Source organism: Pan paniscus, chromosome 9 (assembly GCF_029289425.2).
Source record: "Pan paniscus chromosome 9, NHGRI_mPanPan1-v2.0_pri, whole genome shotgun sequence".
Classification (NCBI taxonomy): Eukaryota; Metazoa; Chordata; class Mammalia; order Primates; family Hominidae; genus Pan; species Pan paniscus.
In genome coordinates this window covers 34,783,674-34,791,586 of record NC_073258.2, presented here as the reverse complement: position 1 = coordinate 34,791,586, position 7,913 = coordinate 34,783,674, and positions in this window count along the sequence as shown.

The following is a 7,913-nucleotide window of genomic DNA, read 5'->3' as shown; positions in this document are numbered from 1 at the left end:
AATACACGGTGGCCTAAGTCAGACTTACTTCATTTAGCATGTTTTCAAGGTTCGTCCATGTATCACTCCTATATTCCTATTTATTGCTTATAATATTGCATTGTTATGGATATACCACATTGTGTTGATTTGTTCATCAGTTGGTGGACACTTGGGTTGTCTCCATTTTTTGGCTATTATGAATAATGTTTCCATGAACGTTAGTGCACAAGATTTTGTGTGTATGTATATTTCTCTTAGGTATGTACCTATGAGTGGAATCAGTGGCTTATTTAGTAAATTTATGTTTAGCTTTTTCAGGAGATAGTTTCCAAAAAGTTAACACTTTATTTTCAATAGCCAAAAAAAAAAGGAAACAACCCAAATGTTCATCAACAGATGAATGAAGTGGATCAAGAAATTGTTATACATCTGCTTAATGGAATACTGCTGTGAAACAAAAAAGGATGAATTATTGATACATGCAAAAACACAGATGAATCTTTTTTTTTTTTCAGTCTCTTCAGCCTGGGTGACAAAGTGAGTGAGACTCCATCTCTTAAAATAAAAGCTTGATTTTTTTTCTTTAGTTGACAATCCCAAAATAATTCAAAATAATTTTGCTCAGTTAATCATCATACTGTATGATTCCATTTATATAAAACTCTAGAAAGTAGAAACTATAATGACAGCATTATAAATTGCTGTTGCCTGGGGGCAGGGATTGGGTAAGGCGGAGGGAAAGATGGATACAGAGGGGCTTGAGGAAGTTTTTGCGGGTTATGGATGTGTTCATTATTTTTACTGTGATTGTGTCATGATTGTATACATATATAAAATTTTTCAAATTGTGCGGTTCAAAAATGTGCAGTTTATTGATACCACAATTATACTTCAATATAAAATAAATGCCAAGCAAAGGAAAAAAACAAGGTTGAGGGGATAGAGGACACAAAACATCTGGCTAGACTAAATTTGAAAGGATTCATTCTTGCATGGAATAGCCTTAACAATGTGGAAAGTGAAACTGAAGGCAGGGAACCTGTGTCATGTTCACCCTGCATTTCCGCACCCACCTCAGTGCCCAGCCCACAGCGGATAGTCAGGAAATACCAGTTGATTCTGAAGGAATAATCCCTGGGCTCCTCCTGTCGCCTTATTATTGCAAAGTTCGAGGAATACAAACTCAACAATACAATACCATTTCATCAAATATTTAAAAGACTTGTCTCTTTTTTACTATTGTTATTTTTTTTTTCATTCTGTGATCCTTGTGAAGTAAAAGAACACCCAGGGAAATTCTTGAGAGGGGTGGTGAGAGGCTATGGACAGTTCTTTAAAACTTTAAACTTTCATTCATTCAAAATAAACACACACACACACACACACACACACACACACAGGATGGGGGTGTGGTAGGCCCGAGTAGTCTTGGGAAATGCAACATTTGAGTAGGAAATGCCTGTCCTCACCTAGGTCAGGATGAATCTTGTGAGACAAAGTAGCAAACCTAAGAAGGAATGTTTGCTCATTCTGTTTGCCAGAGAATTTCGCAAAGCCCCTGACTCAGTGACTGAGGGCAACCCTCTGGAAGAATACTCTAGAGATAAACAGGATAGAGCACAGGTCCCCATTCTCTTGCTTGAATCACTGCAGTTTTAGAAAACATAAGTTCAATGATCCTAGCCTCTGCCTCTTCATGTGCATGGGTATAATGCACACCCATGTCTGACAGCAATAATGATTATGTCTCCATAATCTATAACCAGATGGACCCTGGCACCCAAACCATGATGTGATTTCGCTCTAATGTAACTTCTGAGCACATTTAATGTAACTTCTGAGCACAGGCAGAGCCACCACTGACATACACAAACTGTGTGCGGAAACACTGCTTTGGAGCAGTTTAACAGAAACTCTCTGGAAGACTCTCTGGGTTGCAATCCTTGGTAAGACCTCTGAATAAAACTAACTTTAATTATTTAAAAGCTTGGCTGGCGCGGTGGCTCATGCCTGTAATCCCAGCACTTTGGGAGTCCAAGGCAGGTGGATCACTTGAGGCCAGGAGTTCCAGGCCAGTCTGGCCAACATGGTGAAACCCTGTCTCTACTGAAAATACAAAAATTAGCCGGGACCTGGTAGGCTGAGGCAGGAGAATCACTTGAACTCAGGAGGTGGAGGTTGTAGTGAGCTGAGATCACGCCACTGCACTCCAGCTTGGGCGACAGAGTGAGACTCCATCAAAAAAAAAAAAAAAAAAACGAAAAGGAATCACCAGGGAGTTGAACAAAGCCCCATCATCTGCAAGGCAGTATTCTCTTAGTTTAATTTTTACCTGAAAAATACAACCAAATATGTACAGTTTTTCTTTATTGTTTAATTTGTCTATGTTCCCTTTGTTATCTCCTTTCTGATTAAAAATTCTGGAAAATGTGGATTTAACTATGTTTTTAATTATTCTATTTGCAAGAGCCATATTAATATATTTGCTTGAAATTTTATTATTGGAGCAAAGTTATATTTTTTTACAAGAACGCTTTGCATGACAGTAATATCTAAAATTTGTTTTCAAGTCTGTATCAGCATCTCAGAATGATGCAATTATTCATCTGATAAATGAAAGTATATTTTTATGCTAAAATAGTATATGTGGCCAGGCGCAGTGGCTCATGCCTGTAATCTCAGCACTTTGGGAGGCTGAGGCAGGCAGATCACCTGAGGTCAGGAGTTCGATCAAGACCAGCCTGGCCCCCATCTCTACTAAGAATACAAAAATTAGCCGGGCTTGATGGTGGGTACCTGTAATCCCAGCTACTTGGGAGGCTGAGGCAGGAGAATCGCTTGAACCCGGGAGGGGGAGATTGCAGTGAGCTGAGATCGCGCCACTGCACTCCAGCATGGACGACAAGAGCAAGACTGTCTCGGAAAAAAAAAAATAGTATATGTAGTTGATTACCTAAATACTAAGACTATGTGTAGAGGGTATTCCATTCTAAATAGGTGTCATTTATAGTATATTAGCACATCATACTTTTACTGAGTTGATGAACTATGAGCTCTGAAAAAGTGGGGATGTGTTCATTATTGCATCCCATCCCTTTTTTATCAATGTGCCTGATAGATGGTGCAATAAGTATTTGTTGTGTTAGTGAATGATACTCTAAATGTTAACTCGCTAGATAGATTTGTGACAAATCTTTGAAAATTGCTTTACATTTTAATTTTGAATGAAAAAAATTTTAATTTTGAATCAAAATGAGTGATCACAACATTCTAGGAACCCATGGAAAAGATTTTTTTTAAGCGTGGCAAAGACTCTCAACCTGACATCCGCCCTCTTATTCCTTAGCTGCAGAACTAAGGTGTAGTTGTAGGTGCCACAATGCACCCTTCTATGATACGAAATTGATCAGCCTTCTTATAGCTCGGTGTAGCTGGTGAGATGTGGATGGAAATTTTGAGAGCAGCTTCTGGCAAAGCTCTTTCTTGGAACTGACTCTTTTGCCCTTGCCCCCCACCGCCACCCTCTGCTTTTTTTTTTCTGCCTAAAACATGGACTTGATGGTGGGTGCTACAGCAACCAAACTAAAACCAAGACGTGGCGTTGGTGGAAGCCATGTGGTAGAGAGGAAAGATGGAAGGAGCCCATATCCCTGATGACATTAAGAGAGTGTGATGCCAGCCCATGACGGCCTACCCATGAATTTATTTTACATAAGAGGAAAATAAACCTCCATCTTGTTTAATGCACTATTATATTGTTTTTTTCTTGTATACAGACGAAACTAATCTTGATTGACACAGAGAAAAAATTTGAAGTCTAAAGTCATAATTTTGTAAATAAAAGGTTTATGTTAGCGCAAGTTAACAAATTTGTGTAATGCATATTGATGGTGGGAATCTTGGAATCTCTCTTAATGCTGTTGCAATGTAACATTGAATTTACAAAGCTACCATCTTAGGATCTCAGAGATTTATAGCTAATAATTAAATTGTATACTAGCGATGCAACATATGATTGTGCTGACTTTATAGGTGAAACAAAGGATATTTAAGTCAGTTGATTGGTGACTTACTGAAATATATTGCACCTGAGCAGTAGATCCAGCAGTAGAACTCATGCAGCACCTTAAATCTCAAACACTTTGACCATTAGAAAGCATTCATTTTCACATTAGTCTTCGTATTAAAATTCATGAGGTTAACCTCCTCACTTCACGTGATATAGGCATTTATTGAAACATTCATAAATTTGTTGAATCCGAGGAAGACATATTCATCATTCACGCTTTTAAAATGATTTCAGCAAGGCTTGTCTATACCAGAGTAGAAAACTTAATGCGCTAGGGAAAAGGTTTAGCAACTGCAAACAATGCAAATGCAAGAGTAATTTTATGAGCTAATAATTTTTATGTTTTTGGGAAAAAAACTTTATTATTTTGAGCTCCTATAGGTGCCATACTAACCACAACTCTGTGAGAGTTTGTTGTTGTTGAGACGAAGTCTCTGTCGCCTAGTCTGGAGTGCAGTGGCGCAATCTCACCTCACTGCAACCTCTACCTCCCGGTTCAAGCGATTCTCCTGCCTCAGCCTCCCAAGTAGCTGGGATTATAGGCGCACACCACCATGCCCAGCTAATTTTTGTATTTTTAATAGAGACAGGGTTTCACCATGGTGGCCAGGCTGGTCTTGAACCCCTGACCTCAAGTGATCCACCAGCCTCAGCCTCCCAAAGTGCTGGGATTACAGGTGCGAGCCACCGCGCCCAGCTAATGTTGTTTTGTTGTTTTGGTGTGTGTGTGAAGATGAAGCAATAGAGGCTCAGAGGAGTTAGGCACCTCTGCTACTAAGAAATGCAGAGCATTGGCCAGCAATTCCTGTTCAGGTCTGTCTCATTTAACAGCTGCTGTTCTTGTCTCTTTCCTTTTTGGTGATTTCACTTTAAAAATAGAATGTAAGACTTCTTTATGTAAAACATATACTTTTAAAATAAACTTTTGTATTGAAGTATAACTTATAGTCAGATGCACAAATTATAATAAGCCTACCCTTTGGTGAGTTATCACAGTGAACATACGCAAGTACTCATCACTCAGGTTTTTTTTTTTTAAAAAAGAGCATTCATTAGCCATCAGGGAAAGGCAAATGAAAATCACAGTGAGATACCACTTTATAAAAAAAGACAATAGCAAGAATGGCTATCATTTAAAAGTTTTTCTCTTTTTTTGTTGTCGTAGTGACAGGATCTCACTCCTATCACCCAGGCTAGAGTGCAGTGGTGCAATCTCAGCTCAGTGCAGTCCCCACTTCCCAGGTTCAAGCGATTCTCCTGCCTCAGCCTTACAGTAGCTGGGATTACAGGCCCCGCCACCACTCCCGGCTAATTTTTGTATTTTTAGTAGAGAAGGGGTTTCATCATGTTGGCCAGACTGGTCTCAGACTCCTGACCTCAGGTGATCTCCCCACCTTGGCCTCCCAAAGTGCTGGGATTACAGGTGTGAGCCACCACACCTGGCTAAGCTTTTAAATGGAGGTACACTTGGAGGAGGCTTTACCCTTTTGCCTTTCCCCTTCTTCCTACCTTGGATGTAGACGTGGAGCTGGAGGTGGGGCAGCCATTTTGCAGCCTGGTGGTAACACGCTGAGGAGGCTGCATTCCGCGTGCTAAAGGATCACCTAGAAAGCTACAAGGAACCTGGATCTGTTCATTACAGAACTACCTTTTCAGCCTTGCGGAATTTACCTCTAGATTTCTCGTTTTGCAAGGAAAGTACACCTTACTTGCCTAAGCCACTATATGTCAATTTTGTTTTGTTATGGACAACAGATGTGGCACCAGAAGTGGAGTGCTTTAAGTAATAGAACCTAAAATTTGGCATTGGCTTAGTGAAAGAAGTCAGGCTTTGACAATGAGCACAAGGATTTCACAGGCTAGAAAGAGCCTTGTTATATGACATCAGAACATTCTTCATGGAAACCTATCTCCTTTTGTTTCTCGGAACATAAACCATGATGTTTTATGTTGCTGTCAGGGGAAAAAGTAGATATAATTTATGTTGACAGATCCTGGTTACTTCTTGCCACTTTCAGCAAAGTCCCAAAGGATAGGGGTAAAAAGCTACTTTGTAAGCAGAGATGGTTAGTAATACGCTAGGGTGAGAGCCACTCTGCCTAGAGCCTCCAATCTCAACTGACTGAGAACTCCTTGCTCTAGAGCCCTGTAGGTTGAAATGCCAGTTTATGGCCCCTGCCTGAAATTGGCAAGGCTAGCTGCAGCAAGTGAATAAAAACAGGGCTTCAGGCCTTTCTAAAGAATCTCCCTGTAGGAGTTCTCAGCCAGAATACATCTGAACCTACTAATAACAATTATATTAAACATCTTTTCCCACCAGGGCCTATGGTTTCAAATTGCCCCAAAAACTGTTAATCTAAGGGCAAGAGGAATGCAGAACACGTTGTCTGGTAGGTAGAAGAAAAGACTTAAAGACTAGGAAAGATGTTTGGCTATGGCTAGTGCTGCGTGAAGCTTACAGGAAGCTTTGCACATTTTTTATTTTTTTTTGAGACAGAGTCTCATTCTGTTGCCCAGGCTGGAGTGCAGTGGCACGATCTTGACTCACTGCAACCTCCTCCTCCTGGGTTCAAGCGGTCTCCTGCCTTAGCCTCCAGAGTAGCTGGCACTACAGGTGTGCGCCACCACGCCCCGGTAATTCTTGTATTTTTAGTAGAGATGGGGTTTCACCATGTTGGCCTCGCTGGTCTGGAACTCCTGACATCAGGAGATCCGCCGCCTTGGCCTCCCAAAGTGCTGGGATTACAGGCGTGAGCCACCGTGCCTGGCCGAGGCTGATTTTTAATGGATGTTGGTAGAAGACGAAAGATCCATGGATCAGAGACAAAGGGCTTTATTACAGCAGAGCAAGCAACAAAGAACAACAGTACACTGCATCAGTTTCCCTAATCCCCAAGTCCCACAGGGGCTATGTGGATGTGCCCAGACATGTGTCCACACACACTGTAGGCTGCATTACAGATAAGGAGCCACAAGCTTAGGGAACCCAAATATTTTATGATGACCAGTAAGTTTGCCTGCCCTTTGCTCGGTATGAAAACATCTCTATCATCCTAGGCTGTCTGCTGTACAAACATCCTTGAAAACATAGTCCGAAACAAAAAATAGTGATTCTGATTTCAAGATACATAGAGATACAAGAGACCCATGGAAAATTGTCTCCCTGCAGCATATTAGCAAGGAAACTCCAGATTTGTTGGGCAACAGCCTTTGGTTTTTCAACACCTAAGGCCACGCCAGGCCCCTAAACTCTCACTAATTAGAAGTAGGCTGTGAAGGCTCCGTGATGCCCCTGGGAAAGGCATCCTTTCCAAAGCTCTTATCAGATGAGGTCATGGATAATAATGAACTCCCAGGATTCCTTCAGAGGGCAGAATCAGGGGCTACCAGACATGCTAACTGATAGGGTTTGGATCTTTGTCTGCTACAAATCTCATGTTGAAATGTAATCCCCAGTGTTGGAGGTGGGGCCTGGTGGGAGATGATTGAATCATGGGGTGGATCCCTCGTGAATGGTTTAGCACCATCCCCTTGGTGATCATTGAGTTCTTGCTCCATTAGTTTACATGAGATCTGGTTGTGTAAAAGTGTGAGACTTGCCCCTTCTCCCTTTCTCTTGTTCTTGCTCTCACCGTGTGACATGCCTGCTCCCACTTCACCTTCCACCATGATTGAAGGCTTCCTGAGGCCCTCACCAGAAGCAGAGCACGTATTAGTGCCATGCCTGTACAGCCTGCAGAGCTGTGAACCAGTTCAACCTGTGTTCTTTAGAAATACCCCATCTCAGGTATTTCTTTATAGCAATGCAAAAACAGCCTAACATACTAACCAAGATCTTATCACCACCAAGGCAAGGATTCCT